The sequence below is a fragment of the Ascaphus truei genome, chromosome 6 (assembly GCF_040206685.1).
Source record: "Ascaphus truei isolate aAscTru1 chromosome 6, aAscTru1.hap1, whole genome shotgun sequence".
In the NCBI taxonomy this organism is placed as follows: domain Eukaryota; kingdom Metazoa; phylum Chordata; class Amphibia; order Anura; family Ascaphidae; genus Ascaphus; species Ascaphus truei.
In genome coordinates this window covers 9,549,708-9,567,235 of record NC_134488.1, presented here as the reverse complement: position 1 = coordinate 9,567,235, position 17,528 = coordinate 9,549,708, and positions in this window count along the sequence as shown.

Below are 17,528 nucleotides of genomic sequence, written 5' to 3'. Positions count from 1 at the left end.
AATAAATCTATCAATGCAACAAGATTTATATATATAAATCAGAAATATAAATCACATGCATTCCTTACTCAGACAATAAGTACCATACATATACAGATAACCAAAAATGAATCCTGAAGTGTATAAAACACCTCCCTCCCTATTATCCCAATCACAGTTGCTTGATGAACATTTCCCTCACAAATCTAATGTTAGAGCTAAGGGTTCACGAACGAACTCTTTAATGGCTGAACAAACTTTTTCCTTTTAGCGGTAATATAGGGGTGGCAACTTGTGCCTCTAGCTAGGAAAAGCTACACGGATCATTTTGTGCACCCACTTGCATGTGTGCAGGGGTGCCCAGGAACTTTGTTTAGTTCCAAGGACATTTATTTTCGTTCCCTCATCCCAGTAGGTGTTTTATCAAGTGTATATTGTGAAGATTTGTGTGTTTGTCTGAAAAGAAATACATTACAATTTATTTTACTCAACTTGTGTGCTCAGTCCAGAATCCACGTATTAATGTGTAGACAAGACCTGGTCTACCTTGACAGCCCCACAAACATAGACCCCTCTGAGGTGGGAAACATCTTGGCTTCTCACGCCACTATGTTTTCCAAACTGGAGAACTTCCTGGATCAGTCTAACCGCCGTATGGATTCACGGTACAGATGCAAAACATCACCGTACCCACGCCCCTTGTGTCCCCCACTACACCACTGGTTAACCCTTCGGAACCTCGACTCTCTGCACCCAACCGCTATTCCGGAGATCCCCTTGAATGTCGAGGCTTCCTAAATCAGTGCTTCATTCAATTTGAGATGACACCCTCTCGTTTCTCTTGTCCAAGATCCAAAGTAGCGTAAATTGTTTCTTTACTCACAGGCGACACCCTGGCCTGGGACTCCCCCATCTGGGAGCTGAGAACGGATCTCACAAGAGACATCGGACAGTTCGCCAAGGAGTTCCGGCATGTCTTTGACACCCCTGGACGTAGAGTAACTGCCGCCTCTTCCCTATTTCACATTACTCAAAGGCACTGCCCAGTGGCCAGGTACGCTTTGGAATTTCGCAAAATTGCATCGGACACAGGTTGGAATAATGAGGCTCTATTGTCTGCCTTTTGGCAAGGACTCTCGGAAGCACTCAAGGATGAACTTGCAGCTCAGGCGCTCACGACTGAATTGGAGGAGCTTATTGCACTTTGCATTCGGGTGGATCAGCGCCTACAAGAGAGGAGATCTGAACGCTCACGCCATCGCCAGCTACCTACCAGACTTCACGCCTTCCACTTTTCTTCTCCGGAACCTCACCCCTCTGATGCCCCTGAACCCATGCAGTTAGGAAGCAATAAATTATCCCCTGCCTAGAAGCAACACCGTCGTTCGTCTGGACTCTGTCTCTACTGTGGCAACCCAGGTCACCAAGCGCTTCGCTGTCCTCTCAAGCTGGGAAATGCCAACTCCCAATGAGATCCAGGGGAGTCTCGTTGGGAACACTTTCTATCTCTCCTATTTCCCAAGGGACTTTGCCGAGTAGGATCTTAATCCCCATCTCTCTTAAGACTGTGAACTCTCATATCAGCTTTGGCCTTCATGGACACTGGGTCTGGATGCAATTTCATTGATCAAGAATTCACCAAGAGAAACAACATCCCTCTTATTAATAAAAGAATCCCTGTGGGATTAGAGGATATCGACGGGCGACCACTTCAACCAGCTTTCATCGTCCTGCAGACCATCAAACTTTCTCTCCTGGTTGATGACACTCATAAGGAGGAGATATCGCCAGATGTCATCCACACACTTTCCGTAGAGGTTATTTTGGGTCTTCCATGCTCCAACACCATACTCCTCACATCAACTGAACCAATAAGAAGCCCATCACTGGGAACACCCAGTGTGCCACGACTTGTGCCATTCCAGCTCGACAAATATGCCGTTTAAAGATACCTGGAGAGGATCAGTACACATTACCTGAGGACTACGTGGACATCCAGGATGTCTTTGACAGAGCTAAATCTGAGGTGCTACCTCCCCATAGATATTTTGACTGTCCTGTAGACTTATTGCCTGGCTCTGTCCTTCCCAGAGGGAGATCGTACCCCCTTTCACTCCCTGAGACCAAAGCCATGACAGATTACATACAAGAAAAATTAAAGAAAGGGTTTATACGCAAATCTTCTTCTCCAGCCGGAGCAGGTTTTTTCTTCGTCAAAAATAAAGACGATACCCTTCGTCCATGCATCGACTACAGAGGTCTGAATAAGATTACTCTAAAAAATCGATATCCACTGCCCTTGATCTCTGAACTTTTTGATCGCTTACAAGGATCTACACTGGCGACACACTTTATTCGAGCACGGCTAGTCCAGCGAATTCGGGTATACTCGGGTGTATTCAGGTTTCTGATAGTTTTCTGCCAGAGTGCATTGCGTTCTTTTCCGGCAGGGATTTAAGCTTTTTATTCCGGCTTGCTGAAATACTGCAATGCCGTGAAAATACACATGGTGGCGCTTGCGAGCTGTTCTCTGTGAAGCCGTCCCCTATAATGAATTGTAATGCAGTATATATACTGTATATATATATATATATATATACTGTATAACAACAACCCCTATAAGCCCTAACATACAGTACTGTACACATACAGTACTGTATACTGTATGCATATACATAAATGATATATGGGCGGCGGGGGCGTGATGTGTTTGCAGCAGAGAGAGATCCGCTGCTCTCTCTCTGCGCAAACATCGGCACAATAAAAATTATTTGAAATACATTTTTATTGATAGTGTAGATGTGCAGGGGGTCTCCGGAGTTGAATCGCGTTGGTTTTAGGTCTGGGGACCCCGTGCCCCCCGAGATACAGGCCCCTTTAGGGGGTGCCGGTATCCCTCTGCGTTTCAAGGCCCCGATCACGTGACCGCGGCCTGTAAACCAAGCAGAGCAGAGGGATACCGGCACCCCCTAAAGGGGCCTGTATCTTGGGGGGCACGGGGTCCCCAGACCTGAAACCTGTGCGCTTCTGCTCTGGAGACCCTCTGCACATGTACAGTATCAATAAAACACATACAATATACAGTATAAATAAACACTCGTTCTTTACCTTAGCGTCTATGCGCTATGGTAAAGAAGCATCATTTGTGTATTTTAATAATATTGTACAGTGAGCAGGGGGTTCCCTGAGCCAGAAATTAATGCTCAGGGACCCCCCCCCTGCTCCTGATCAATATTATTAAAAATACGGAAAATGCTGCGTCATTACTATAGCGGAAAGCCGCTGAGGCAATGAAGGGGTTAACCCACCGTGCCCGCTTTATTGTGTGTAGTGGGGATGGGTGAGGGGGGGTATTTGGCCCTTGGTGTGAGTTTAGGACTTGCGGGAGGGGGGGGGGGGGTTGCGGGTGCACTTAACCCCTTCACGACCGTAGCAGTTAATACAGCTACGGTCATGAAGGGGTTAAGCCCTCCTGCTACCCCCCCCCCCGCAAGCCCTCCCCAACCATCGTTGGGGCTAATACCCCATTCACCCACCCTCCGCTAAGCCGCTAAGGTAATGAAGGGGTTAAGGCATAATAACCAATAAATACATTCAATACACTACCCACTACCCATGGCAACCTCCGCTGCTGTACAGTAAAACAGAGAAAAAAATTAACACTTTCAAAGTAATGTCCCCTAACCCCTTAATCACCATAGCGGTTATTAACCGCTACAGTCATGAAGTGGTTAACCCACCCTCACCCACCACTCGGGACGCCTACTGTACATACCCTCCCACTCTAACCTCCCACCCCGTGAGGCCTTAACCACCCTCAACCCTCACCCACTAACTACCCACAAGGGAGGCCTACCCACATACCGTTGGGGAACCCCCCACCCCCCACCCCCAGTCCCCGCAATCAAAACAATGCACAGCTCCACAATAAACAGCATTCTATTTATTAAATACATTACCCACCCCTGTGCCCCCCCCCCCCATAAATACAAGATTTATTCTTTTACATTCAGGGTCCATAACGCAGCCCCACGCTAGTCCCCGGTGGGCTGGCAGGGCACCTGGACAGACCTACAGTTTACCAGCAGCATTCCACAGGTTCTGGAGGCCTGCTGGTGGATCCTGCCAGCACCATAGCCCTCAGGTGGTCTCCTTGGGTCACTTTGGAACACAATTGGGTCCCCACGGTAGGCCCAAGGATGTCTGGGAGCCCCGGGTCAAACCCACAGGTGTCTGCGGGGCCTCGGGTGGTTCCCATGGGAGTCTGGGGAACTCACGGGGGCTCACTATGGGTCCACGGTGCCCCCACAGAAGTGGGACCACACATCATCATCCCCGCACCTACGGGTCAGAGGTGCCCCCACAGAAGTGGGACCACACATCGTCATGCCCGCAGACTACGGGTCCACGGTGCCCCCACAGAAGTGGGACCACACATCATCATCCCCGCATGTGTCACCCGTGGAACCACCAGCCTGATACCCTTTAGGATACCCGAGGATTCCCCGCGGGTGGTCTCCAGAGGTCCCACGCAAAACCACGGAAGTAACCCTGAATGTAATAAAAATAAACCTGGCCTATACATTCGATACATACACCCTCCCCCCCCAACACCTACAGTACAATAATGTGCAAAATAACTATTATCCAGATATGGATAATAGATTAATTGCCCATTATTAAAAACATTAACTAGCATATACAAATAAATAAAGTACTACTGACCTCATCAATACGAAGTTTCCGTTGCCAGCAAAATCCTTGTCTTGTCCACAACATACTGTACATACTGTAGCAAATACAAAGCCAATACATTGCAATTACATTCAGATATCAATTAACCCCTTAAACACCTTATCGGATAATAACCGCAAAGGTAATTAAGGGGTTAAGCCACACAGACACGATACCCACCCTTCACCCATGAATTTGTACTGTGGCTTCATCATGCAACTATATATATATACTGTATATATATATATACAGAGAGACAGAGAGAAAGAGAGAGAGAGAGAGAGATATACAGCATATATATATATATATATATATATATATATATAGTATATATATATATATATATTATATATATATATATATATATATATATATATATATATATATATATATATATATATATATATACACACACAGTTATATACACACCCATGATAAACCAATATACAGTACAAATAAATGTAGAAGGGTTATCAAAAGCATACTGCCCTACAACCAAACACTTCTCCATACAGACACTACATTAAAATCAATTTCCTTTAAAAATCCTAACTGATCTCCCTTTAGGGGGTGCCCCCCTTTAGGGGGTGCCGGTATCCCTCTGCGTTTCAAGGCCCCGATCACGTGACCGCGGCCTGTAAACCAAGCAGAGCAGAGGGCATGACGTAGTCTGCGGGCATGACGATGTGTGGTCCCACTTCTGTGGGGGCACCTCCGACCCGTAGTCTGCGGGCATGATGATGTGTGGTCCCACTTCTGTGGGGGCACCGCAGACCCATAGTGAGCACCCGTGAGTTCCCCAGACCCCCATGGGAACCACCCAAGGCCCCGCAGACACCTGTGGGTTTGACCCGGGGCTCCCAGACATCCTTGGGCCTACCGTGGGGACCCAATTGTGTTCCACAGTAACCCAAGGAGACCACCTGAGGGCTATGGTGCTGGCAGGATCCACCAGCAGGCCTCCAGAACCTGTGGAATGCTGCTGGTAAACTGTAGGTCTGTCCAGGTGCCCTGCCAGCCCACCGGGGACTAGCGTGGGGCTGCGTTATGGACCCTGAATGTAAAAGAATAAATCTTGTATTTATGGGGGGGGGGGGCACAGGGGTGGGTAATGTATTTAATAAATAGAATGCTGTTTATTGTGGAGCTGTGCATTGTTTTGATTGCGGGGACTGGGGGTGGGGGGTGGGGGGTTCCCCAACGGTATGTGGGTAGGCCTCCCTTGTGGGTAGTTAGTGGGTGAGGGTTGAGGGTGGTTAAGGCCTCACGGGGTGGGAGGTTAGAGTGGGAGGGTATGTACAGTAGGTGTCCCGAGTGGTGGGTTAACCCCTTCATGACTGTAGCGGTTAATAACCGCTATGGTGATTAAGGGGTTAGGGGACATTACTTTGAAAGTGTTAATTTTTTTCTCTGTTTTACTGTACAGCAGCGGAGGTTGCCATGGGTAGTGGGTAGTGTATTGAATGTATTTATTGGTTATTATGCCTTAACCCCTTCATTACCTTAGCGGCTATACGCTATGCTAATGAAGCATCATTTCTGAACTTTTAATAATATTGTGCAGGAGCAGGGGGTCCCCTGAGATTAGATTTCTGTCTCAGGGAACCCCCTGCTCACTGTACAATATTATTAAAAATACAGAAATGCTGCTTCTTTACCATAGCGCATAGCCGCTAAGCTAAAGAATGATTCTTTAATGATGTGTGTGTTTTATTCACAGTGTAGATGTGCAGAGGGTCTCCAGAGCAGAAGCGCACAGGTTTCAGGTCTGGGGACCCCGTGCCCCCCGAGATACAGGCCGCGGTCTTGTGATCGGGGCTTTAACGCAGAGGGATACCGGCACCCCCTAAAGGGGCCTGTATCTCGGGGGGCAGGAGATCCCCCGACCTGAAACCAGTGCGGTTCAGCTCCCGAGACCCCCTGCACATCTACACTATAAATAAAAATGTATTTCAAATGTATTTATTTGTATTTATTTCTTTATTTATTTATTGCGGGGATGCTGTGTGTGATTATTTTTTATTGTGTTTAGCGGGGGTGGGTGACTGGGTTTATAAATGTGAGTTTATAAATAAAATAAAGAATATTATTTCTAGGGGCCTTAGAACAGAAGTTCCCACGCCAATTGCGCGCTCATTGCTCTTTTGTTACAATGTTGCTGGTCTTGCGGGTTTGCAGTCTGGCAGCAAAAAGTAGTTTGTAGTACTGAGTGTGAGATAAATTAAGCAGTTCTTTTATTGCTGAAGTCGCCACCAAAAACTTTTATTTACAAATACAGTACAAAAAACCGTGCAACACACAACAACATACAGTATCCTTTGTTTAATTACAGCAGTAACTATAGGGTAAAACATGTACTGTACAGTACAGCACAATATTACAGTATGGTCTCACTGAAAGTCCTCCCCATTTTCCATCCATGGCCGATTCCTTGCATGGCGCAAAACGCCATTAACGCCTCTCATTACAGGATCTGTAACAGGGTAATAGCGCTGCATTTCTTCCACAATCTTTTTCCTTAAATTAGAAGGAAGGGCCTTTTTTTGGCGATTCCCATCATAGTTCACTTTGAACACCCACTCGCAGTACAATGTGTAGGGAACATGGTGTTTAAATATGATCAAGGCATACTTGTGTGGTATACCAGCACTCCTCACCCTATACTTCTCCCTCAGCGCCGGTGGCAGATCGCACAGGGAGATTTCGGGCTCTGTTTGTATGCGAGCGGGTGTAGGAGGTCTTTTGGGAGCGGGTGTACTTGAGGCGATGGGCAATGGTAGGGTGTCTGGGAGGAAGCTTTCCTCCGGTAGTGGTCGCCGGGTTGTCTCCTGGCGTGGTATTGACGGGGTTGTCATGTCCTCCTCAATAGCATAGTACACTGCATCTTCTGGTGGAGGGGGTGTGCTTGGTGATGGAAGGGGGTCGAAGGTACCATGCATCACATCCATGTCACCCCCCTGCTCCAGCGTCGGGGAAACAGGGGCATTAACACCGAGCAAATAATGTATGCCCGCTATGTCTGCCTCTATCTTGTCCATCCGTTGATCCATCCGTTGCTCCATATGTAGCATCCGTTGATCCAGCCGTTGCTCCATTTGTAGCATCTGTTGCTCCATATGTAGCACCGACTCCAGAAGCAGATCTAGCTTTGCCAGCACACTAGAATTCCCGGGGAGATCCACACTTAGCCCATTCAGGATCCGGTCTAACGAGCTGCTTGTGCATGGCATCTGGAGATCTGGGGGGATGGGTGCAACGGAGGATGAGATGGGTGTTCTCTGGAGAGAAGCGGCATCGATGGAGAGTGGAAGAGGTGACCTGGGGATGCCCGGTACAGGAGAAGCTGCAGCGTCGTCGAAGAGGGATGGAGAAGGTGACCGCTGGATTTCCGGGAGAGAAGCAGAGTCGTCCAAGAGCAAAGGAGACAGTGACCCGTGGATTTCAGAGGCAGCAGCATCTTCAGATGGAACCGGAGAAGATGGGGGTGGAGAAGCCGGGCTGAAGATTTCCGGGACAGCTACAGCAGAGTCGTCGAAGCTTATGGGAGCAAGTGGTCTGCGGATTCGGTGAGTTGGCTGCCATTCGTCTTGCGTACCGAGCACAGTACCGTATTTCTTCTTCACATAATAAGGCTGACGTGTTTTAAAAGCCTTAGCCTTTGGGGTCAGCAGAAGGTTTTCTTTGTTGGCCTTAGCCTGTCGCTTTGCCTTTGGCTTGGAAACGGTAACTGCCTTTCTCTTTTTCAGTGTGGCAGGCACAGCAGAGGTGAGATGGTTCTTTCGTCCATAGAACCGGGGATGCTCCATGTAAGCGGGAGGCACAATGCAGTATCTGGACAATGGCTCAGATAAAGATCAGCAAGTGGTGGGCTATGCAACGTGTACAACCTTTTATGCATGGCGGCCAGGTACAGGTGTTGAAAGTGGGTGGTCTGTAATGTGAGTCATTAACATATAAATACACCATCCATTTTGTGGATTCACTGCACATTGAATACACATCGACTAAACATCGAATACACATTCTTGTGTTTGTATTTCTTTCTACAGTACTCGCAGCAATGCCTGTTAAGAAGATTTCAAAGGATCTCAGCATGAGAATGAAGGAGATGTACACGAGCGGAAAACGAATTGCAGATATCCAGCGCTGGTTAACTGCTTCTGGCCTCGTTGTGCCATCAAGCACCGTGTGCTATCATGCACAAGGAAAAAACAGAGACCGCAAAAAGGCACCAAAGATAACAAATGCGTAAGTATACTGTATTTATAAAACTTAACCAAAAAAAATATAGAAAACTGTAGTGTACATCTACAGTATACCGTACTGTATTTATATAGTATATTTATAGTACAACAGTATATACTGTAGTGTACTGTATGTGTGGTCAATTTATATTTTTTGTGCAGCAGTATACACTTTTGGTATATTGCAATAAATCTTACAACGGAATATACAGTATATGATGTGTATTTATTATGATATAACAACAGTATACCGTATTTATATAGTATATTTATTATATTACAACAGTATATAGTGTATGTGTGGTCAATTTATATTTTTTGTGCAGCAGTATACACTTTTGGTATTGCAATTCATCTTACAACGGAATATACAGTATATGATGTGTATTTATTATGATATAACAACAGTATACCGTATTTATATAGTATATTTATTATATTACAACAGTATATAGTGTACTGTACTGTATGTGTGGTCAATTTATATTTTTTGTGCAGCAGTATACACTTTTGGTATATTGCAATTCATCTTACAACGGAATATACAGTATATGATGTGTATTTATTATGATATAACAACAGTATATTTATATAGTATATTTATATTACAACAGTACTGTATACTGTATATTTTGTCTATTTATATTTATAGTACAGCAGTATACATTTTTTGTATATTTATATTTACTGTATATTACAACATTACATGTACAGTATACAGTATACATTTTATATTGCTGCATATTAATAACACAATATAATTTCTTTGCATTGTAGGGAGACTACTCTTCTGGTGGACAGAATAAGTGAGGAGAATGATGAGAGGAGCGCATTAAGGGTTAAAAACACTCTTCAGGAAAACCACAATCTGACTGTATCCGAGAGCAGCATAAAGAAGATGAGACGCAGAATTGGATGGAAATATGGACGTGTGAGGTTAGTACTGGACAGTACAGGAGGTACTGTAAAGTAAAAGTGTTGTTTTGCAAACTGTACTGCGCTGTGACGCTAACATTTTTTATTCATTGTCATTACAGAGCGTACCCCATGATACGGGACGCAAACAAAATCAAAAGAGTGCTCCAGGCCCAGGCATGGATCGACAGCGGTGAGACTTTCCAGGATTGCATCTTCACTGATGAGTCTACTGTGTCGCTAGAGAGATTTGCAAGATTTGCGTTCCACAAAAAAGGCCGCATAACTTTGAAGCCGCGGCCAAAACATCCTGTGAAGCTGCATGTGTGGGGTGCCATCTCTAGGCATGGGCCGGGATGCATTGTCGTCTTTGAAGGTACAATTTCTCAAATATAATGCCGCCTAATGCACTGTACTTGACTAGTGTTGCCTTACCGTATGCACTGTACTGTACTATTGAGCACTTTTCTTTTCTTGCTATAGGAATCATGAATAAAGATTTCTTCCAAGACAACATTGTGCCCGTGATAGTGCGATACATCACACAAGACTTTCCCAATGGTCATCGCTTTTACCAGGACAATGATCCCAAGCACACCGCGTCGACGGCGCATATCCTTGAGCGCGGCATCAACTGGGTGAAGACGCCAGCGGAGTAAGTGCAGTAGACCGTGTCCCATTTATGTTCCTCACTGTTTTTACTGTGTACTGTATCTCTTAAACTAATTGTCCTTTCTTTCCAATCACAGATCGCCAGACTTCAATCCGATCGAAATGGTCTGGCATCAGCTGAAGGACCACATCCGTAAAGTGGCAAAACCCTCCAAGAAGGACGAGTTGTATAAAGCCATAATGAGTTTTTGGAACGATGTACTCACTGTGGAACGATGCAATAAATATATAGACCATATTGCCACTGTGTTGCCCATTGTCATCGCGCGCAATGGGCAAGCATCAGGAAAGTAGTACAGTGCTGTAGTATTGTACAGTAAGTACAGTATGATACAGGTAAGTATGGCACAGATTTTTTCTTTCCCAATAGTCAGAGTATACAGTAGTTCCAGTATACAGTACAGTAGACTAGTTTGACAGTACTACAGTAACTGCCTACTAACTGCTCCATTTTTTTCTTTCCAGAGAAAGCTGCACCAGCCACCTACTGTACAGTAGTTCTACCATAATACAGTACGCACATACAGTACAGTACAGTAACTGAACAAAGTTTTTGTTTTCTTGTCGTTCCAGGAAAAAGGGTGCCCAAGGGGGAGGGGGGGCCTTGTGTTCCATCAAATCTGCTTGTGCAGTCAAATGTACAGTATATAAACAGCAGTAATGATGTACACAAAACCTCTCCTCTCTCAATGAACTACTGTACCGCAGACACAATGAGGATACTGTTACAGTATGAAGGGAAAAAGAACAGGATGGTTATTTAACATTATACTGTGCAATATTTATACTGTATATTTATATATACTGTATTTTTATTCTAAAGGTATTCGAGAATGTACTGTACTGTATGAGGACCTGGTGACTTTCAACCCTCTCAGACCCACAGAACGGATTATTTCACATTACTGTATATTTATCCTGTATATTTTCAGTAATTTAGAAGCAGTGGCTGTTCTGAACAGAACAGTTACTGTAAGCAAACGGATGCACATCAGATTTACATTTCAAATTCGAGAGGGGATTTTTCCAAAGCAGGCAGGCCTCCCTCTAAGGAAGGTGGATGGTGGGATGATACAGTACTCTGGCTGGCCTCCTGCTGAATCTTGTTACCGTAGCCAGCCCAGGGCCAGATTAACAAAACAATGGCTTGGATTGGATTAGCCAGACGATTGATGCTTGGCCAGGGAGGGATTAAAAACTCTAAGGGAGGGGGTGGGTGGTGTAGCTGTAGGATTGTACTGTGTCATTATTTCCATCGGCAGGTCACCCTAATAATTGCATGAATAAACCCCCAAAGACAAGGCCCAAATATAGTACAGTATACTGTATACTGCATATACAGTACAGAGATGTATACTGTATTATAAATAAATAATCATACAGTACTGTACAGTACAGTATGTATTATTGTGTGTTGAGGTTTTGAATTGCTGTTAACTTGAAATGTTTCACCATTGTATTGTACTGTATTTGTAAATAAAAGTTTTTTGTGGCGACTTCAGCAATAAAAGAACTGGTTAATTTATCTCACATAAAGTACGTGAATACGACCGCAATCACCATTGTACAGTAAATGGGTGCATAGGATGGAACGACAGGTGCTAAAGGGGTATAAATACGATACTGTATTTATCAGTATTGATCAAAGAGAGTTGATCAGAAGGATTCCCCTTATAAAGTATACAGTACAGCACTCTATTGTCATTCATACAGTACTGTATACTGTAGTAAAGGGTAGACAACACATGGTCTTGCAGTATACTGTATTACTACAAATCTGTCAGGTTGACCAGAATCACTGCGGATATCGGAAAATAATACAATTTTATTAATTCTACGTAGAATTAATAAAATTGTATTATTTTCCGATATCCGCAGTGATTCTGGTCAATTCTACGTAGGTGTATTAGTATTACACATAGTCACGCTGGGGCCTGAGCTGCGTTACTGACGGGAGGAGCTGGGTGTATTAGTATTATACATACAGTAGTCACTCTGGGGCCTGAGCTGCGTTACTGACGGGAGGAGCTGGGTGTATTAGTATTACACATACTGTAGTAACACTGGGGCCTGAGCTGCGTTACTGACAGGAGGAGCTGGGTGTATTAGTGTGTTGAGGTTTTGAATTGCTGTTAACTTGAAATGTTTCACCATTGTATTGTACTGTATTTGTAAATAAAAGTTTTTTGTGGCGACTTCAGCAATAAAAGAACTGGTTAATTTATCTCACATAAAGTACGTGAATACGACCGCAATCACCATTGTACAGTAAATGGGTGCATAGGATGGAATGACAGGTGCTAAAGGGGTATAAATATGATACTGTATTTATCAGTATTGATCAAAGAGAGTTGATCAGAAGGATTCCCCTTATAAAGTATACAGTACAGCACTCTATTGTCATTCATACAGTACTGTATACTGTAGTAAAGGGTAGACAACACATGGTCTTGCAGTATACTGTATTACTAAAAATCTGTCAGGTTGACCAGAATCACTGCGGATATCGGAAAATAATACAATTTTATTAATTCTACGTAGAATTAATAAAATTGTATTATTTTCCGATATCCGCAGTGATTCTGGTCAACCTGACAGATTTTTAGTAATACAGTATACTGCAAGACCATGTGTTGTCTACCCTTTACTACAGTATACAGTACTGTATGAATGACAATAGAGTGCTGTATATAAGGGGAATACTTCTGATCAACTCTCTTTGATCAACACTGATAAATACAGTAATTTATCTCACACTCAGTACTACAAACTGCTTTTTGCTTGCAATAAACAAACAAACAGGGAAGCGCTATATGAGTTAGGATCAGGCCCAGCAGCCACTTTATGTTGAAAACCACATATGAAATGAGCATAAAATTGCATGAATAATTACACAAAAATATATAAAATAAATAGCACAAGTCTCTGACAGAGAGAAATTGTCCAGGTGGTGTGGATACAGGTTAATGCCCCTGTCTGATAGGACAGACTCGGGCAAGAATGGCCTGTGAGAGGTGAATATCCAGAATGGTAGCTGGGATGGAAAGCGCTAACAACTGTGCAGGTATTGAAGTGTGTAGAAATGGGAAGGTGCCGTAGGCATCAAATGTGGAAAGCGCTCACCCAGACTTCATACACTTCGCGCTTTTTGCTTGCAGACTGCAAAGCCGCAAGACCAGCAACATTGTAAAAAAAGAGCAAAAAAAGAGCAATGAGCACGAAATTGGCGTGGGAACTTCTGTTCTAGGGCCCCTAGAAATAATATTCTTTATTTTATTTATAAACTCACATTTATAAACCCCGTCACCCACCCCCACTACACACAATAAAGCGGGCACTTACAGTACAGTATATATTTATTTCTCTTCATGTATTTATTTAGATTTATTTATTAATTGTGGAGCTGCTGTGCGTGAGGGGCCATGGCCAGGATGGGGGGGGGGAGGTAACGGTACAGTATGTGGGTAGGGGGTGAGGGTGGTTAGACCTCACAGTACATTATGCACATTGGGTCCCCCCCCTCCCCACATTTACATACACTGCACGACATCAATGCAGGGAGGGTTTACCAATGCAGGGAGGGTTTACCAATGCAGGTAAGGCTTTAGGCCTTTATATCTCTCTCCCTTCATTATAATCTGTTTAACAGAAACATTAGGGGGGAAGGGGCTTTAGGCCTTTATATCTCTCTCCCTTCATTGTAATCTGTTTAACAGAAACATTAAGGGGGAAGGGGCTTTAGGCCTTTATATCTCTCTCCCTTCATTGTAATCTGTTTAACAGAAACATTAGGGGGGAAGGGGCTTTAGGCCTTTATATCTCTCTCCCTTCAGTGTAATCTGCTTAACAGAAACATTAGGGGGGAGGGGGCTTTAAACAATGCTGTGTATAATGTATAAGGTTTTTTACAATTATATAGATGTAATCCTTGGTATTGTAAGGGTTAGCTTTGGTTTTAAATTGTCTTTTCTGGTTGGTACTTACAGTATATATTGATTTTGGTTTACTTGATTGGTTAAAATACTGTAGTTGACTTGTTTGAAAGTGTTTGTATTTACTGGTAGAGTAGCTTGCAATTATATTGTTAACATTCATTTGCAGAATGTACAGTATATGGTGCATAGATTTAATGCTACAGTATGCATCATTTACAGTATACAATGTAAATGCAATGTACTGTGTGGATTGGAATGTTATGTTTTATATTGTAAAATCAGTTAGGATTATTAAATGGATTATTATTATTATTGTCTGTACTGTATAGAGATGCGTTATTTGTAGGACAGTATGATTTTGATAACCATTCTACATGTACAGTATTTGTATATTGGTTCATCATCTGTGTGTCTATACTGTATACTGTATACTATACAATATATATATATATATGTATACAGTATATATATACTGTACACAGTATATACTGTATATGTACTGTATAGGGATTGTTATTATATATACTGTATAATGTATATATATATATCCAGTATATATACAGTATATACTGTACAGTATATATTTATTTCTCTTCATGTATTTATTTATTTATTTATTTAGATTTATTTATTAATTGTGGGGCTGCTGTGCGTGAATTTTTTTTATTGGGGGTGAGGGGGGTGTTTGGCCCTTGGTGTGAGTTTAGGACTTGCAGCAGCAGCACAATTAATAAATAAATGTAAATAAATAAATAAATAAATGACAATAAATACATTTGAAATACATTTTTATTGATAGTGTAGATGTGCAGGGGGTCTCCGGAGCTGACCCACCCCTTTAGGGGGTGCCGGTATCCCTCTGCTCTGCTTGGTTTACAGGCCGCGATCACGTGATCGGGGCCTTTAACGCAGAGCACTCAGCACTCAGAAACACAGGCCAGGCAGATTTAACACACACACACAATAGGGGGAGGTTTTTTTACATAGATTGCAGGGAAGCTTAACGCACACACACAATAGGGGGATAGGGGGAGGGGGTTTTACATAGATTACAGAGAAGGCAGGGCGTTTTAAAAGCGAGAATAGGGGGAGGGTTTTTTACAATAGATTAGAGAGAAGGCAGGGAGTTTTAACACAGACGTGAAAAATATGTATTGTAAATAATTAATTGTTTATTATGCCTTAACCCCTTCATTGCCTTAGCGGCTATCCGCTATGGTAATGACGCAGCATTTTCCGTATTTTTAATAATATTGATCTGGAGCAGGGGGGGTCCATGAGCATTAATTTCTGGCTCAGGGAACCCCCTGCTCACTGTACAATATTATTAAAATACACAAATGATGCTTCTTTACCATAGCGCATAGACGCTAAGGTAAAGAACGAGTGTTTATTTATACTGTATATTGTATGTGTTTTAGTGATACTGTACATGTGCAGAGGGTCTCCAGAGCAGAAGCGCACAGGTTTCAGGTCTGGGGACCCCGTGCCCCCCGAGATACAGGCCCCTTTAGGGGGTGCCGGTATCCCTCTGCTCTGCTTGGTTTACAGGCCGCGGTCACGTGATCGGGGCCTTGAAACGCAGAGGGATACCGGCACCCCCTAAAGGGGCCTGTATCTCGGGGGGCACGGGGTCCCCAGACCTAAAACCAACGCGATTCAGCTCCGGAGACCCCCTGCACATCTACACTATCAATAAAAATGTATTTCAAATGTATTTATTGTCATTTATTTATTTATTTATTTATATTTATTTAATTATTTTTTGGTGGCTGCTGTGTGTGTGTGTATTTTTTTATTGTGGGTAGCGGGAGGGTGGGTGAATGGGGTATTAGCCCCAACTATGGTTGGGGAGGGCGTGCGGGGGGGGGTAGCGGGAGGGCTTAACCCCTTCATGACCGTAGCGGTATTAACTGCTACGGTCGTGAAGGGGTTAAGTGCACCCGCAACCCCCCCCCCTCCCGCAAGTCCTAAACTCACACCAAGGGCCAAATACCCCCCTCACCCATCCCCACTACACACAATAAAGCGGGCACGGTGGGTTAACCCCTTCATTGCCTTAGCGGCTATCCGCTATGGTAATGACGCAGCATTTTCCGTATTTTTAATAATATTGATCAGGAGCAGGGGGGGGTCCCTGAGCATTAATTTCTGGCTTAGGGAACCCCCTGCTCACTGTACAATATTATTAAAATACACAAATGATGCTTCTTTACCATAGCGCATAGACGCTAAGGTAAAGAACGAGTGTTTATTTATACTGTATATTGTATGTGTTTTATTGATACTGTACATGTGCAGAGGGTCTCCAGAGCAGAAGCGCACAGGTTTCAGGTCTGGGGACCCCGTGCCCCCCGAGATACAGGCCCCTTTAGGGGGTGCCGGTATCCCTCTGCTCTGCTTGGTTTACAGGCCGCGGTCACGTGATCGGGGCCTTGAAACGCAGAGGGATACCGGCACCCCCTAAAGGGGCCTGTATCTCGGGGGGCACGGGGTCCCCAGACCTAAAACCAACGTGATTCAGCTCCGGAGACCCCCTGCACATCTACACTATCAATAAAAATGTATTTCAAATGTATTTATTGTCATTTATTTATTTATTTATTTATTTATTTATATTTATTTAATTATTTTTTGGTGGCTGCTGTGTGTGTGTGTATTTTTTTATTGTGGGTAGCGGGAGGGTGGGTGAATGGGGTATTAGCCCCAACGATGGTTGGGGAGGGCTTGCGGGGGGGGGGGGTTAGCGGGAGGGCTTAACACCTTCATGACGGTAGCGGTATTAACTGCTACGGTTGTGAAGGGGTTAAGTGCACCCGCAACCCCCCCCCCTCCCGCAAGTCCTAAACTCACACTAAGGGCCAAATACCCCCCTCACCCATCCCCACTACACACAATAAAGCGGGCACGGTGGGTTAACCCCTTCATTGCCTTAGCGGCTATCCGCTATGGTAATGACGCAGCATTTTCCGTATTTGTAATAATATTGATCAGGAGCAGGGGGGGTCAGGGAACCCCCTGCTCACTGTACAATATTATTAAATCTCTC